At 46.0% G+C, this 18,401-nt stretch overlaps 1 pseudogene; it reads right to left on the bottom strand.

Annotated features, from left to right (window-relative positions):
- Positions 1-7,092: 7,092 nt before the first annotated feature.
- On the bottom strand, positions 7,093-17,001 carry LOC147729244 (thioredoxin-related transmembrane protein 2 pseudogene; annotated as a pseudogene).
- Between the last annotated feature and the right edge of the window lie 1,400 nt (positions 17,002-18,401).

The following is an 18,401-nucleotide window of genomic DNA, read 5'->3' as shown; positions in this document are numbered from 1 at the left end:
GGACACAGTGTTAAAGTGAGCAGAAGCCCAAAACAACTAGCACCATGTTACAATTAAAAGCAAAAAGTTTAGGGGTGAACCTGCCAGAAGGGCCAAGTCCAACAATGAGGTAGGTACATTTCAACAAATCACCATATTCTATCCTAGGATACTAGTGGGGCTTTTACATAGATAAAGAAGTTGACTCACAGAAGGTTGCGAGGGTACAACTTGGTACCATGTCTATACTGGCTAAAGACTCAAACACTGCCTGATTTACCATGCGCCGCAGTGTACCGCATACACCTATTGAAAGAAAACACAGACGTAGGGCCTCTTGCAATCGCTACTCTAGAGTAGTGTATGGATGATGTCAGAATCAGCAGGCGTGAGCTTAACCTATGAATATTGGACAGTCTCTCTAGAAAATTGCATGGATAATGTGAGACATATCACAGATCAACGAGAATATGACGACGTTCATTGCTTCTAGTGCAGGGACAGTGCTGGGCCATTGCAAGTTATTCGCAAGAGCCCAATGGCAGTGGTAAATCAAGGTAGAGTCCACCCGAACGTGTAGGTTCCACAGATGCTCTCAGAACAGTGCATGAAAAAAGGAACCAAAGGCCAGAGTCTGATCACTTCTCATGAGACAATATTAGATATTAACAACTGATTAATACATAATATTCCTAGTTGTGTCCTCCTAAATACACGAGGGGCCTCCTTTATGGCATTTTAGCATAGGACAACACAGCAAGGCACCTTGATGCGCTGACCTATGCCAAAGTGAAGGGGGGGATGCACTGTATTTAAGCAATAAAGTTCATTCCTGTCCTGTCTGCATTGGCTCAGTTTTTATCACCTAGCACCAAAGTAGACACCATTGTACCCTGGTGCAAAGTTGCCTCTGTTGCATGCTGTACTGTTTCTGTGCACAAAGAGTCTCCTATCTGCACAAAAACAACCCTTAGAGGCATGTTACTCCACATGTGTGTGTTGCAGAATGCGTCACACATGGGTAGAGGAAAGAACAAGAAGAAATCAGCATAGTTCTCCTCATTACGCTTCACCTCACGTAGCGTACGGACAGGGACAGCTCCTCCTTTTGAGTGGAAAAGCATCCCCCCCACAGGCCAAAGCTGAAAAATAAAAGTATAATAAGGTTTATTTTTTATTTATTACCATTTTATTTCCCAGCAACCGACCCAACCTGAACTGAGTGACAGGACGGGCGGGCCAGTGCTGTTGAGTGGCAGCAGGGAGCTGTGTGTTTGAAAAATGTGCATGTCCCTTTGGCCGTCTGTGTTGTGACGGCCAGCCAGACATGCACAGCTGGGTTAGAGGAAGCATGGACCTCCTGTGCTCCTGAGAGCGCTGAGTGTGGCCGCTCCAATAACTCCTGGCACTGCTCTCATGCTGGTTAAAATAGCACCAGGATTTGTTAAGGGAGTTGGCTGGGTCCTGTGGAAGAGATACGACTGGTGGAGGAGGACGTCGTGTCACGCCTCAAGGTAATTGTTTTTTTTTTTTTTTATCAGACCCGTGCAGCCGCCACTGTGCACGGATTTTGCGCTTCCCCAGGTTTACATCACTTTGTAAATCTGGGGCTGCGTCAAATTCCAGAATGCAGCACACTTAGATAAAGGAAAAACGAGGAGAAATAAAGATATTTCTCCTCTTTGTGCCTCCCTTACGCCTCCCCTGGGGAGGCGGAAGCTTTTGGCGCTGCCTCAGATTTACGATTTCTTGTCAATCTGGGGCAGTGTCAAAAGGCCATGGATGTTGCTGGGAACGCCCCCAGCAACACCCATTTGCACTCCCCTTTCACACAGCATACTGCCTTCAAGGGGCTGATATCTATCAGGCAGCGTTAAGCCACAAAAAGTGGCTCAGTGATGCCTGATCAATATCACGCAGGCTTCTGCGCCTAGAGACGTCACAAAAAGTGACGTTCCGGAGGCGCAAGGGGTCTCATAAATGAGGCCCATAATACTATGAAATCCCCTCAGAATGATGCAAGAGCAATGAATTTGAGCCAAACATGGGGGTTTCTGAGCACCTTCCCTGGTCAGTGCGATCAGATTGGAACAAAGAAGTTGTCACTGAGGGGCAGCTTCCCCGTGTGAATGACAGGTGTTGGCACTGAAGGGGGCAGACAGTTGCCTCATGGAGCACTGCATTTTTGCCCACATGTACCTCCTGCAATATCCAGGACAGAGGTAGCAATACAGCTCCTGTGTGACCGTGACGGCAACAACGTGGTCTGCTCTCCTCCACGGGTCTCCAGGTTTGCATTCAGCGCTCAGCCACAAGGATTCACAGGGGGTCCCCTGCCTCTGAGTCTGGTAACCGCTGCCTCCAACCTCTGCGTGTTGGGCTGTGCTTATACACCCGGGCTGAAGACGGCTGGAATGCCAGAAACCGGTCCTCGGAAGCTTGTTTCCGGTCCAGGGAAGACATGGCTTGGCAGTTCGGGCTGGACTGTTCCCATGAGGCACAGGGTCAGACTGATTTACATATAGCCATGTCTGAACTGGGGTGGCAGAGTGGGCTAAAGAACGGTGATGGATTAAACCCAGATCTTTTGACTGGGTGTGAGTGTTTGATTGATTCAGATGCTCGGTCCATCACCACCCCCTTTTGTACCGCTTTTGGCCGCCATGATTGTGGCAGGGTATGCTCAGACATGAGTCCCTTGCTCACTTTGCCACTGGATTCAAGCAAGCCGGGCTGAAGACGGCTGGAATGTCAGAAACCGGTCCTCGGAAGCTTGTTTCCGGTCCAGGGAAAACATGGCTTGGCAGTTCGGGCTGGACTGTTCCCATGAGGCACAGGGTCAGACTGATTTGCATATGGCCATGGGGTGCCGCTCGAGATTGGACCACGACCCTTTGACTCTAACCTTGGAAACCGGAGTGTGGAAGGAGGTCCTTGCCCTTTGTTGACCCTGGTGTTGCTGCCAGATAGACCGGAGTAGCGCGGCAGCAGAGGCGAGAGGCGCGGAGACCGGGACTGCGAGGACCAGCATTCCGGGAAACATCTACAGCTGGTTCCTCTTCCCGGCCGAGCCGCGCCCCCTCCCAGTGCCACGCCCCCTCTTACATCAAAGTCCGACCAGCAAACGCGCATCGCGGGTCGCAGCCCGGGGCGAAGCCCGGGCAAAGGGCGGGCCGTTTGAGGCCGTTCGAGGACTAGAGAGACTGGTCTGGGCCACTCCCTTTTATTTACACAATCGTATTTATCGCGCTTGATTTTGTCAACCCTCGTCATCTCCTGGGTAAAATGGTGGTGACTAGGGGAAATAAAACCAAGGTCCCGGGTAGTGTGGGAAAATTGCTTGGGCCTATGGATGATTTTATAACTAAGGCGAATACATTCATAGACCAAAGCATATCCCTGATAGAAGAAAGGGTATCCCTAGATCTGGCATTTGCCAAAAGATCTTCTCTTGGTAATTTGGCCCATGCCAGAACTCCTGCTGCAGGGTGTAATGAGGCGGCGAGGACGAGACGCGAGAGATGCAGTCTACCCAATATTGTGGACCTATCCGTGTCCCAACTTGCTGATTCGCAGTTAAGCACTGATTTAGAAAGAACTCCTGATTTAGTCGCCCAAACACCCCCCAAATGAGTTCCCTTGAAAATATCCAAGCAAGGGGAAAGAGGGAGGGTGCGATAAGCAAGAGAAAGAACGACCAAAATAATCCTACCTCCGACCAATTAGACCATATACCTAGTGTCCCACAGGAATTTCCCCCTAGAACAGAACATATAGTGGTTACTGCGTTAATTCACCATGATGACCACGATTTCCCTACCACTATTAATTGCGATTCCCCGACTCCCATATTAACTAATAAGGGACAACGTGACGCTGTTAATTCCGAGATCTTAAACAAGATTGTTGACCTATTTAAACTTTGTTTAGTACCAATAGAACAAAGACTAGTACAGATCGAGACACAGCTATTAAAGCTTATTAAACTACAACAACACAACCAAATAGCTGGGGCTCAAAAAACAGGGACAATCAACAATAAAAAACAACTTCCCTTAAAGCCCATAAATACGACCTTGAATTCAACTATTGTACAAAAGAGCGCTTCCCATGTCATAACTCCTAACGTACCGAAAACCAATACCGCCCCGAATCTAACAACTAAGACACCTCTTATTCGGCTACAGGGTAATTCACAGCCCCCAATCACTCCCGCGCCAAACCTAGTGGCAGATAATAAGATGACAAATAAAACAACCTCTAATACACCCGTGCCACAATCTCTAGCCCCTAACCCCCCAGTTCCTAGAGCTAATAGAAACACCTTTAGAAATGCGGGGGACACCAGACATCCAGTTGATCTGCCACCTGAGGTCTCACCTTACGTGGTGGTCATGACTGGCGTCCCAGAACTGGCGGAACACTGCATTGAACCGGGCTGGTCCTTGATAAATAAGGCACAACACTGGCTACAGACCAATCGTCCCATGCCTACAAACTGGCATGGAAAGATTCGGTCAGTACGCAGAACACCATGGGTGGGTAAAACCAGAAAAACGATCCCAGGGGATTGTATAGCGATAACCTTCGAAGATCCTCGAACAGCAGATTATATCTGCTCCTGGGGAGACTCGAATGTAAGTGGTGGTATTAATGTTAAACCACTTTCATTTTTCTATCCCTTTAGGCAACTAGATGTTTTTTCCCAGGCAAGTGATCCTCCTTGGGGAGCACCCGTCCCCCGCCAAGCTGACTTCATAAACGCCAAATATTATGGGGGCCCTAGACAATATGAGCAAGATAACTCCTGGCATCTAGTGGGTCCACGACATCAGGGTCCACGTTATCAGGGTGGAGGTTGGGAAGAATGGAGGCCACATACACGGAGGACGACACACAGAGAGCCACCACGATGGGACTCGTGGTATAGCATTCCGCTGAATAATAGATTCAGTGGACTAGAAATGGTCGATTGACTACCAATAGGAGATGAACCCATTAACTATAACTTATCCCCTCTTACTCTGCAAATAACTTCTCCCAAACAAAAAGAAATAGTAGGTCAAAAAGACGATCAACATCCCATACCCATTCCTCTTCTGGAACGTAGCTGGCCTGCGATCCAAGCTTGAGGATGGGACGGCTCAAAACTTTTTAGAACCTTATAAAATTATTTGCCTCCAGGAGTCTTGGGCTACAACAGAGCTCCATATACCAGGATATAAAACATTTTTTATCCCAGCCGTGAGTACTACAATAGGCAGGCCCAAAGGTGGGCTAATAGCGTATATAGCAAATACCTTGAAAAACCTTAAAGTGTCTATCGTCTATTCGGATCCTAATTATCACATTCTTTCACTCTCCTTCGTGAACAAGGAGACCATTTTATTGATCAATTTGTACAATAATTTAGAGGAAGATCAATTCTTGATCCTCCTTAGAAACATACAGGAGAAAATAAGCCAATTTCATCAACGGAAAGGCAGACATGGGGCAATCCATATATTATGGGGAGGGGATTTTAACCTTCATCCATGCCCACTGGTGAATTTACATTGCTGTGGGATCGTGGACGAACATGAAACACCTCTAGTACACTTCACGCATAGCAAAGCAGGGAACGCTCTAAATACTGTGCTCTCCGAACTGGATTTGCAAATTGCCAATCAACCAAGTGCGGACTTAAATTCCCTTCACCCAACCTACGTGGGCAGAGGTCATCAAAAGACTGTCGATTTTATTCTTTTGTCCCCTGGCTTATTAGACATAGCCAGAGACTTTCAAGTCATCGACAACTCATTGAGTGATCACTCTGCGTTGAGGATGTATCTCTACCTACCTGATTTTAATTCCCAAAATACCAAAATCGCTAATACTCTTGCCCAGAATAAGTTAGAGGACCTCTCGACTAGCCACGAAGAAGTCCTAAAGAACTTCACACAAATATTAGTAAAAATTAAAGAACTACTCTCATCCAAAGTAACGTCCAAAAACGCAGGCAAGAAAGGGTGGTTCAACCATAACTGCACTACCGCCCTTACTAAATTAAAACTTGCCTTACATAACAAACCTAGGGATTTGGGATAAATCCAACTCCTCAGACGCCAATACATAGGGGAACGTAAGCAAAGAACCAAAGAGGTGAAACAAAAACTCTGGGAAGATCTACACAAGAGTGCGGTTTCAAAAAATAGTGGGGCTTTTTGGAGAACTGTCAGAGCCCCCTATCTTTCCGACACAAATACTCCCAAGATTGAAGTCGCTATAGATGAAGACACCTGGGTGGCGCATTTCTCCACTATTTTTAAAAATAATGTAATCCCAGAAGGCCCTGATAACCTGATCAACAAAGCACAACACCCAATTCCCCTTCATTTTGATATACCTGACTTATTACAGGCACTGGAATCAAGCAAAAGTGGGAAAGCCCCAGGGCCTGATGGGGTCCCTGTGGACTTTTTCAAGTATAATTTGGAACTTTGGGCACCCATCATTACAAGAGTATGCACCACTGCCGCTAATGAGGGAGTTCTGAATTCTTGGACCAAGTCTATAATGGTCCCCATTTTTAAAAAGGGGGACCGCCAAGACGTGAAATGCTACCGTCCCATCTCATTGCTGGACTCGCTCGGAATAGTCGTAGGGAGGGTAATCCTAGAGCGACTCCAGCAATGGGGTGAGGACCGGAGCATCATTTCTGATCTCCAGTTCGGATTCAGAGAGGGTTTCGGAACGGTAGAACAGGCCCTCAATCTTAGTCTGATAATGGGTAAATACATGCAGGCTTAGGGGAACACGATATTCATGGTTTATGTGGACCTGTCCGCAGCTTTTGACTGCGTTTCGCACTCAAAGCTGTGGTCGGTCCTACGCCACATGGGAGTGGAATCCCCTCTTTTAGATTTTCTGAGGGAGCTCTACTCAGGAGCCTCGGCCAGAGTACGCTATGGACTGAATGGCGAGCTGACGGCCCCTTTTGGAGTAGAGCGTGGAGTCAGGCAAGGATGTGTCCTGGCCCCCCTCCTTTTCTCACTTTACACCAATAGTTTGGAGGAGGGGATGTTGAGGGGGGCCCAGGACCTCCCGCGTATCAAACAGCGCCTGATTCCCGCTCTACTTTACGCGGATGACGCGGTCATCCTTGCGCGTACTCCGCGTGAGCTTCAGAATTCCTTGAATCGATACACAACTTTCATGGGGGGTCTGGACCTACAGGTAAACGTCAAGAAAACGTTTGTCATGATATCAGGTACGAAGAAAAAAGGAGTAAAAGAAATCTACCTCGATAATCACAAACTCGAGGTCACTACCAAGTACCCATACCTTGGTATCATGATAGGCGACCGATTGACATGGAAGCCAGCCGTAGAAACAAGATGCCATCTGTTTAAAAGGTCAATAGCGGCTTTAATGAGCTTCTCCCAGAGACTAGGGAAAAGGGCCCCTGTGGAGTTATTGAAAATATATAGTGCCAAATGTCAGGCCATTGCGCTGTATGGAGCTGGAGTCTGGGGACACACTGATCCGAGTTCCATCCAGATAGCAGAAAATGCCTTCTTAAGATTCCTATTGGCCACTCCAAAATGCACCTCAACCTATGCCTCTCATTTAGAGTTAGGAATCCCTTACCTGGAGGACTTGATCAAGATTCAACCTTTGATGCTGTGGCGGCGCATTTGGACGTCTGGCAAAAATGCGCTGACCCAGTCTATCGTAGCCGACACAATGGCTCTCGACAAGTCTTCCAGAGTAAGATGGCTTTCCTATATCAGAAACTTAATAAAAGATCTTGGACTCGAGAAATATTATTTCCAGCCAGAGTCCATAATCGACCTTCCAAAAAAGGTATTAAAACAAAAAGCCCTCCGTCATTTAGAGACCCTGCGATTGGCATCTGAAGCGTCAAAAACCTTGGTCATTCACGCAAATATGGTACAAACAACGTATGGCATCCATCCCTATTTGACACTACAGGTAACAATCTACGAGAGAATGTTGATGACTAGATTTAGGCTAGACACATTTTTCAGATTGGTCGCGTTTCCTATGAGAAAGGGGAGTGATTCTAATTATCCTGTATGCCCCTGTGACGAAAAATCAACTCAGTCTAATTTACATGTAACCATGTTTTGTAAATTCCATCGCCCACATAGGATAATTTGGTTACTTCCGATACTGAGGAGCTGGGGCCACAGACAATGTAGGCCAGCAATGCTCAGACTGCAAAAGCTTGAATCTGAAACAGTTTGTTACTTTGTTCTTAATTTTTTAAAATGTACTATAAAGCATAGGCAAAATTTATAACCAATATTTTGTAATTCCACTACTGATTAATGATATGACTCAATAATATGACGTTTGCCTGTTACCCTGTACATGTATGAAATTTTAGTGAACTTCTTAATCTGTGCAATATGGTAATGTGTATTGTAATTTATATTTTTTAATGTCTCTTTTATGGTTTTTCATCTAAAAAAAACCGAATAAAGAAGTTTATAATAATTTATAATAATTTATATGGCCATGTCTGAACTGGGGTGGCAGAGTGGGCTAAAGAACGGTGATGGATTAAACCCAGATCTTTTGACTGGGAGTGAGTGTTTGATTGATTCAGATGATCCGTCCATCACCACCCCCTTTTGTACCGTATACACCCGGCACAGCACAAACAACGGTCCAACAGAGGCTGTGCACGCGCAGTACTTGCTGTGCCACCAGGCTAGTGATGCACCTGGCCCCGGATACCTCTCAGGGCCCTGCACACAATGACACTCTGGCTAAAGGGTGAGGGAGAGACGAGTAGGGCAGGACGAAAGAGTGAGAGAGAAAGCTTGTCGGATGTTGGTGCAGAAAAAGCAACGCACTGAAGAACTCTTGAAGCTTCCAGGGTTCAAATGCATAATATTGTGCGATTGTATCCCCCTACCGCACCCAGCAGCTGCACCTGCTGGCAGGGCCGGACTGGGAACTGAAAGCAGCCCTGGTAAATTTAGCCAGACCAGCCCCCGTCCGGCGCGGAGCGAGCGAGCGCAGCGAGCGAGCCGGACTGGTACTATCTCCAATCTGGCATCAAATAAGTATGGTGAAATAGTTGATGCAGACCGATTCGGCGCAGCCCCCAATTTTGCATTGAAATGGCCAGCCAAAATCATATTGAATGGCAAACCCAAACATGAACTTGAACTCCTATTTGTCAATATATCCACAAAATACAACAGCTTGGAAAAGATATCTAAATGAAAAATTGTATTATAAAAATGTACTAGAACCCGTGCTTAATTTGAGACGGGGCTTTCTGGTGCTAAGCACCAGCACTTAATTGGTTTCCGGCGCTCGGCACCAGCACCTTATTGTCTGCACCATACTTAGAACACATGGTGGCGCTGCTCATCTAATTTAGAGATGAGCAGAACAACAGTAGTTTAAGAATACAATATACATTAAAATTGATAATACCTGCCTCCCCAACCATTCCTTTAGCTTTGGGTACCAGGAATAATCTGAACTTTTGCATTTAAGTGCGAGAGAGATGGTTAGTAGTTGTTTTGACAGCGATGACAAGGGCGATGGGTGGTGCAAGCTGCAGTGACTTCCTGGTCAGAGCCCTGGAACTTAATATTTTACAAATTAAGCACTGACGAGAACCAGACCTAAGTTGAGGCCCCACTTTGAATCAAAAGCCTGCATTTCCCCCGCCTCCCCCGGATATAACTGCACAATATTACAACCAATGTTGACCTTAAGCCATGTAGCCAATCCCACCTTGGCCCAGCCAGAAGGCATTGGACAGGCATGGAGATTATAACATTTGTACCCATCATAAAAGACATCACCCATAACCCAAAGTCCCCTTGGGCTGGTTAGATGACTTATCCCTGTGTTCTGATTGTATACCACTGCAGCGGGGTATTTCAGCCCACCGGGAAGGGCCTGCCCTCCTACCAGGCTCAGGGAAATACAGGGAAAATAAGTTAGCCATTCTGTACAACACTGCCCACATGGCAAGCCAACATTTCTGGAATGATTCAAAAGGCACAAATTACAAGTCTTTGGGAAGTGTAGGCGGACAGGAACAGAACTGCCATTCTGCCCCGCAGCACTGCATCAATCATTATCCTCAAAGCCAGATGGAACCATAAATGTATTCTTGGACGTGAATGGATTCGCATGATACAGAAGCTGGAAAGACGTGTTCCTATTATCATGAGTTAACCGGATTGAAATATTTGTAGACAAATCCCAGGCCTTATTTTCACAAATTGAAGCAAAATCGATCCTTCTAAACGTATTCGTGAGTCTGTAATCATATACATAGATTAGAGGAAAGCTAGGAGGTGTTATTAGCTGAGGGCAGAGCAGAGAGTAAGAATATATTGGCAAATTTAACATATGGGTTAAATTGGCTTTACACGTCCCCAGGCACCCCAAGTGTTTAACTACTTTGTGATATTGTTTGCTCACAATTCTTACACACTTTTACCTATGGGGCAGTGGCATTCTGGGAAAATTGTGCAGATTGTCAAACAGAGCCCAGTGTAGACGTTTTAGGGTACTCTTTGCGAGGCCTAATTCAGTCAACTGAGCTCACATTATACTGAAGTTCAATCTTCAGAGATCTTTCTTTGGAAGCTCAGTCTTCCAAGCCTGTGACAGGAGGAAGTCTGCAGACACAAACTCCACTATGGATGGTTTGGGTGCAATATAAAAATCACGGTGTGATCATCTGCAGACAGTACTAACTGATCTATGGGATGCAGGATAGGCATGTGTGATTTTTAAAACCCTGATCAAAAATATTATTTCTCTGAAGTTAGCTCTAATAAGAACTTTGAGGTCTATTCTAAACTAAATAATGTTATACATCATGAAATCACACGTCCCCCCAGCATTATTTGAGATAAGCCCTACCTTCAAGATTTAGACAAAAGCTCGTTTGCTGGCATTTTATATCCCTCCATTAAGAGAGTTATACATCTTATAGCTCCCGTGGGTTTATAGAGTAAACAATAATACATATGTTATGCTTTGCCAGTTTCTTTAAATAGACTTAAAACCTTAAGGGTACATTTTCTGGTTAGAAAGTGGAATAAGAAACTGTAAAGAAGTGATTAAACTATTCCTGAAATTTGATTACCTTAGCGTGATGGAACAATGTAAAAAACGAGTTGATGCAGATGAAACATGCTTGCAAAAAATTGCCCTGTTGAGCCCTCTTAGTAGTATCTTATTTGGCAAATAATTTAATTTGGGTAGTTATTCATTTATTTATTTATTTATTTATTATGAAATGTTACTTTGGTCACTTTCTTTTAGAATAGCCTGTGAATCACTCCTAACTCAGTGGCTAAGGTCCATATTTCAATGTTTGCGGATGGAGTAATTTCCGTTGGTCTGATTTAGGACTTTACGCCTGCCAGGCCGAGACTACTCTGCCCGCCAAACTTATAAATGACTACCAAGCGAAGGTAATGTAAAAAGCATTGGTGAGAACCGCCATTATAGCAGTTCCTGTCAATGCATTTTCCTGTTTGGCGCACGGTTCCGTCAGCAAGACACAGCTCTGTACCAAACAATTTTCTTTTTTTATTTTCAAAATGAAAATCTCCAAACTGGAAAATACAATTTAGTTTCACTGCCCCTTAAAGCCAGGGTTTCCTGCAGGTTGCGGGCAGTGAAAACTGACCTTTAATTCAGCTCATCTAAATTAGGTGGGTGGAATGACAGCTCAGTCTCCGACGGCCCTTACTCCACAAGGCCAATGGAGGGGATTCATCATGTAGGAGACAGAGTAGTCTCTGCCATTATTAGTCCTATAGGTCCATCCGCATATACATTTGCCCAGCAAACCGCATTCTTGGTGGTAAGGATACTCTGTTGCTATTGCAAGGGAATATCCTTACCACCAAGAATTAAATGTAGTCCTAAGTTATTTCGAAATTCTGTTTGACTACGACCTGGGTATGTCTATCATTTTATTGTACGTTTGTAATTGTTTTAGGTATTATAAATACCTAAATTATTCTATACAGGTCCCCAGCTTAATAGACAGGACCAGAAGTACATTAAGACCAATCTAGACCATTGCCTGGAGTGCCACCTGTGGGAGAGTGGCCTGCTCCCTCCTACCGGGCTCCTGTTGTGCAGGTAGACTGCCGTCTGTACTGGCTGCTTTCAGGGTAATGTTGCCCCTAGGAAGCTGTCATGTGCACTGCATGCACGTGAGCTCAGCGATCAGCTTCCCTGTAGTGCAGCAATAAATATACACACAGAAGGGCCCAATCCATCCATAGAGTTTATGGCACCACACTGATAAACCACCGTACAACTTTATGTAAGGTAAGTGGGCAACGTGTGAACAGTCCCAGGACACCGTCTGTAGCAGTGCTTGGCGGGGGCTATTTCACTACATTGGAACCACTTACCTGCAGGCTCAGACATAACTCTGGAGTAGGCGCAATCAGCCATCGAGTTATCACACTAGAGGTGAAAAATCTGACCTCAGAGTTACACAAAAATATCAATAACTATATATGCTAAAACCCACTGAACTTTCTCAGTAGGATTGGAACCTCTTATCTATATTTGCAGTGAGTGCATTAACCTGCTGATCTCTCTCTGTAGGATTGGAATCTGTCACATTCTAGTTACATTCAGATGTTTGAGTAACTCACAGAACTTTCTCTGCAGCAAGGACATTTACCTTTACCTCTGGAGCCTCCCTGCTTAGATAAGAAAGCTTGACAGGTTACACATGGGGCTCGACAGTAGGTATGGTCACCAAGCAAGATATCCCACTGACTCGGCCTGAAACAAGTGAGCTGCAGGTACCACACAGACTTCTAACAATGGAACTCGGTGATCTGCACTTTCTTTAACTGAGATCTCCACAGTGGATACATTAACCTCATAAAGTATCTCTTTTTAAACCAGAACATGCAAATTATATTAATTTTTCTGTCGTTTCTTCATGCCATGATTTTTCCTTTTTTCCTGCCTTGTTGTACTTGATTTTCCCTCTCTTACAGTCACATTGACAAACGTTACCTCTGTTCCCTTCTGTATGTTGCTGCTTATGTCTTTTTTCATTCTTTTTCTTCTGTGTCATACTTTTGCTCTTATACACACCCACCTTCTTTTAATTATATGCCTGTGGGTATTTATTTAGAACTACCTACAAAGCAATGGAGCTCTGTAGAAAAGTGGGGGTGAAGGTCGGAGTACAGAGGACCGGTGAGGTGGTTAATACAGGCAGGACAAGGGGGCGTCCTCCCAGCTGGGATTCACCATTTGGTGGGAGGGGGAGTTACCTAAAGAGGAGGGTCTTTAGTTTATTTTTGCAGAGCTATAACCCCAAGATTTGTGCCACTATTACTCAGCCCCTACAGCCCCTACTGGTACCCCACCGAGGACCCACTGAGGCCAACCTGGAAATTATAGAGACCAGACTTAGTAGAGCAGAAATTGGCCGTAATCTTTATTGTGCATCCAATATCTGTCAGATCACCCTAAAAATTCCACCTAGGTCACATCTCCTCACTGACTACGATCAGTGGACAATTTACCATACAAAATGTAATTTTGTATGATAAGCCGGGATCTAGAGGAATCGCCAAGTGGGGCAGGCCCTCCCATGGTAACCCTTGGCCCTCCTAAGGGCTATTCTCAAGCAAAGAAGGTGCATTTTTGTTTTTTTATATGTTTCCAGGGTGTCTTTGTGCCCCTAAACTCTGCTAAATCGCCTCACTTGCATGATAATGGTTGAGGCTCCTAAAAATCTCTGCACGGACAGGTGTGAAAGTCAGCAGGCATGGGTGCTGCTGTTCTCTCCCAAACAAAAGAACTCCTGTGGATTTATGACGCTCCTGCAACAACAAAAGACAGGGAATGCAACTCCCAACAAAGGGTACTTTGAAATGCTAAACCTAAATGTGGCGTAAAGACCAGAGGTGCCAACTGGAATTGGGGATAGACCTCCTCAGCCTCCAGCAGGAAGGAAGCTCGCCCACTAGGCCTGTCGCCCACCACACCAGACAGTCAGGGCATCAATATCTAGGCCTCCTCCCATATGACGTGACGCTGCCCCCCGGCCCCACAGTCCAGACAGTGCAGTGCTGAGCCCAGTCAAAGGTAAGCAATGCATTCACCCTGATAGAAAATTGACTAGATAGGTCACGCGAGGATGAGTTCAGGCCTGCACGAGTTGGTATAGATGACATGAGTTTGCGCTAGCCTATTCAAACATCTTCACGCTGTCTTTAGTAATGCAGAGACAACCTGCAATGTAAATGCAGGCTCCACCACCACACATAAATCAATCAGATCTGGCCAGCGCACCGATGCAAAGCACTCACCTGCGGGCGGCAGTCCAGACAGGGGAAATTCAATTACGGGATGTGCCACTCTACGGTTAATCATAAAATACTCTCAAACCGTCTCCTCGACATGGGAATATCGGGAGAAGCCCTGGCTTGGTTCAGGTCTTTTTTAAGTGATCGAACCTTCCAGGTCTTTGAAGGTACATCGGTCTCTTCTAGCAAGCCACTGGGATGCCTACATGAAACCGCTGGCTGGGATTGTGCGTCCGCATGGTATTAACATCATTACCTATGCGGACGACACCCAGCTAGTGGTCTCTCTTGTGCAAAAGAGCAACCCACAACTGCAGTCCAACTTAACAACATGCCTGGAACAGGTCAAGAGTTGGATGACAAAGTCCTGTCTGAAGCTCAATGACGATAAAACGGAGCTTATGCTCCTAGGCCCCCCAACTCCTTCCACCTTAGAGTTGTTATGGCCTCTGAGCATGGGCACAGCCCCCACCCCTAGAGACAACATCAAAAGCCTTGGGGTGTGGATGGACAAATCATTGACCTTCGACACGCAGGCAACCAAAGTCTCAGCGACCTGTTTTGGCCTCCTGAGGATGGTTAAAAGAATCCTTTCACTTCTTCCCTTTGAGGCCAGACAGATAGTTATACAAGGCTTAATTCAATCTCGCCTTGATTTCAACAATGCTCTGTATTTATTTATCCATTTTATCCTTGAGATGCACTGGAATGCCTTATAACCCTACCTCACCGAGCTGGGTTTGCTATTCTGACCCGAGCCAAGCCTGCTCGACATCTAATGCTAATTGCGCAGACAATAGGAATATATATATCTAATCACGTCCTTACAGTATACTGCCTTCTACCTCATATCTATTTGCTATTATTAATGCTATTATAATGTCTATATGTAATTTCTTTCCTTGTTAAGCATCTAATGCTAATTGCACAGACAATAGGAATATATATATCTAATCACATCTTTAGAGTACATTGCCTTCTACCTCATATCTATTTGTTATTATTAATGCTATTATATTGTCTATATGTAATCTCTTTCCTGTTAAGCGCTCTGATACCCACGGGTCTTGTCCGCGCTATACAAAACTCTATAAATAAATAAATAAATAAATAAATAAATACCTGGGGGCGCCGGAGTAAACTTTACAAAAACTGCAGCGCATCCAAAACTGTGCAGCTCGCACATTGCTTGGTACCCCTCGCAGAACCTCAATAAAACCTGGCTTACGAATTTCAGGCCAGCACAGTTGTACTTTAGGGAGAGGTCCACATATACAGGCGCGAAGGACTGACATTCCGAGGACCAGTTGGCAAAGAACTCCACGAGCCAGGTCACCCGTCGATCTTTATCAATCTCCTCATCGATGGTCTTGTCATTGAAATATTTGATATATTCTGGTCCCATGTAGAGATGGGGTGTACAGGTCATCAAGAACACTAGGCACAGGGTGCGATAGAGCAGTCCCATCAGGATGTCCAGACGGAAGAAAAGAATTGCATTGGCAACTTTACTGAACAGGAAGATGTTCCCCATGTGTTGCTCAATGATGATGGAGCGCCGGTTCTTCATCATGCCGATGGCGCTGAGGAACATCAGAATCTCGACCTCCCTCCAGTCAAAGTCGCAGGAGTTGCCGTCCTGGCGCTGGGTGAGCAGTCCCAGGCACAGCGGCGGCGCCTTCCGCACCAGCCGGAAGGCGAGCGAGAGCAGAGCCGAGAAGAGGTAGTAGGGCCGCGCCAGCCATCATTCCGCATTACTGTATCTGCTGAAGCATGGCGCCTCTTCTTGTGTTTGCGCTGAAACGTCGTCTGGTTCTGCTTACTCAGAAGTCACGATTTTGTTTTTCGTCGAGTCACGGTATGGGTTTTGTATTTTCTGACTAGGCACAAACATTGGCTGGTTTTACACAGTCACAAGTCGGATTTCGTTTTTTGCTGAGACACGCTACAGCGCGAGTCTGCACAAACAAACATCGGCCGGATTAGCTCTCATTTTCGCTGTGTCACGAAACCTGGTTTCCCAGTGAGTCATGCTTCCCGAAACTGCCCACCACCCCCACCCGGATTCTTGCCGAGTCATGGTGGGCTAAAGGGAGGTGAATTCACATGCAATATCCATACCAACCTTTTAGAAGAGGAAAGTGGAAGTTAAAACAAAACATAATCGGAGAATGTACTTCCCCTATGAGCTTCTATTGGAGCAGATGCGATTCCAAAGGGGATACTGACAAAATATAGCAAATTTGGGTTTAAATAATCCTGAGTCTCCCGTCTGAATCGGGTTCAGTGGCATGTATGCAGTGCACCACAATGTACTGGCCCCCTAAAAAAGGTGTCCTATTCAGGTAATACATTTAATAATACACTAGCTTGTCTGAAGCTCAAGTATGTTGTACATACGATATGTTAATTACCTGAAATATGCAGTTTTTGCATCAACAGTCTCTGGTTATCGTGTTCTCTCTCAGGTCTATCTCATTCTCTCGCTACGAGGTCTATCTTATTAGCTCCCTTTCTTGTATATCTTGTTCTCTCTTGGGAATGTCTTACCCCATCTATAACGTCGGTCTCCTTCCCTAGCAGTTCTGGCTCAGCATTCCAGGCGTGAGCATTCGCGTGAGCCGCGGGGCCGTCTCGAGTACAGCAGGGTGAGCAGGGGTGCCAGGACCGCCATGGTTCAGGGTTACTGGACTGGAGCAGGGGGTGACGTCATCACGCAGGGAGCGTGTAATACTTTATAGGGCTGGGCGGCGCCGCGGAGGCCGCCTAATCAAAAATAAATAATTTATTTTAAATCAGCGCAGCACTGTCAGCATGAGTTCTCATGCTGGCAGTGCCACGCCGATTTCAAATAAATTATTTATTTTTGATCAGGAATCGTGCTACCGTTCAGACAGGCCAGCAGCCTGATTGTGCTTAATGTCTATGTTCTGTTGTTGTGACCGATTTGGACCGACCGTCCAAATCGGCCCCAACAACAGAACCGGCCTCCGGTCACAAAACCGGCCCCCACCCCTGCCAGCCTACCGGGGGATTGCCCGGTGCCCGGCATGACTAGTCCGGCCCGCGCTGATTGGAGGGAGGCAACTGATGGGCGCTCCCCATTGTTCAGAGCACTCTGTATCCCCGGGGCACCTACTACGGGCCCTGCTGTGACGTCACAGGGGTTGTCTTACAAGAACTTCTATGACTCACCCTTCTCAACAATCAACAATCACGGGTCAGGAAGTACCGGGAATATAGTAGCGCTTAGTTGACCTTATTCTCTGTATTCAGCACGCGGGTTATAGAAGTAGTGCCCCCTATCATGACTTCTCTTCCGTTGACCCCCACCCTCGTGAGTGGCATGTGGTATTGAAGCTCAGTTACCCAAGAGTGTGCACTCACCCCTGTCTGCAGTGTAGACGGAGTGTCTGGCTAAAACACCTCGAAATGTCAATCTTCATGCATACGTCCCCCATCATATATCACGACTCGGCACACAATCCATATCTAATTCGACCATCCAGCTGAATATTAGGGCAAAGGAACGAACTATACCTCCAGATATCACCTCTGTAGAATCTCAGCCTTACTGTTAAACAGGTGTTCTGTTATTGTTTGCTGCATGAAGTGTAAGGCAAACATGTGCTAATGAGGTGTTTGCTGGTCTCAGAACTGGGGCAACGATACCATTCTTTGGTTGCACAGTAGTGTCTCCCATTGTCCCAGTGGAAGCAAACAATACCCAGGGACATGACACAGATACTTGTAGTCGGCGTGAGGATCTTTCCTCTTAAGTCCCTAAAAGTTCACAAAAATTCATGAATGTCTTGATTCCGTTCTTGGGAAAGCCGTGGCTTGTGACTTTAGTCAGGGCTGCATCAGGAGCAGATTATCAGCCTAAATTTATTTTTTACATCAAATAGGATTTATAAAGCGTGGCCACCTAGCCCCTGGGTCCCAATAGTGCTGCCAAGCCTTCAAGTCTCCAAGACAGACCATGCTATCGTCGGGTGATCTCAGAAATGTTCCTTCCTCTGATCTTACTGCACCTTGGCACAGGGATCAGACCCAACAGAGTTACTCTGCTGG

Source organism: Lissotriton vulgaris, chromosome 2_2 (genome assembly GCF_964263255.1).
Source record: "Lissotriton vulgaris chromosome 2_2, aLisVul1.2, whole genome shotgun sequence".
Classification (NCBI taxonomy): domain Eukaryota; kingdom Metazoa; phylum Chordata; class Amphibia; order Caudata; family Salamandridae; genus Lissotriton; species Lissotriton vulgaris.
The sequence above is the reverse complement of the archived record's forward strand: the minus strand, read 5'-3'. Positions and strand labels throughout refer to the sequence as shown.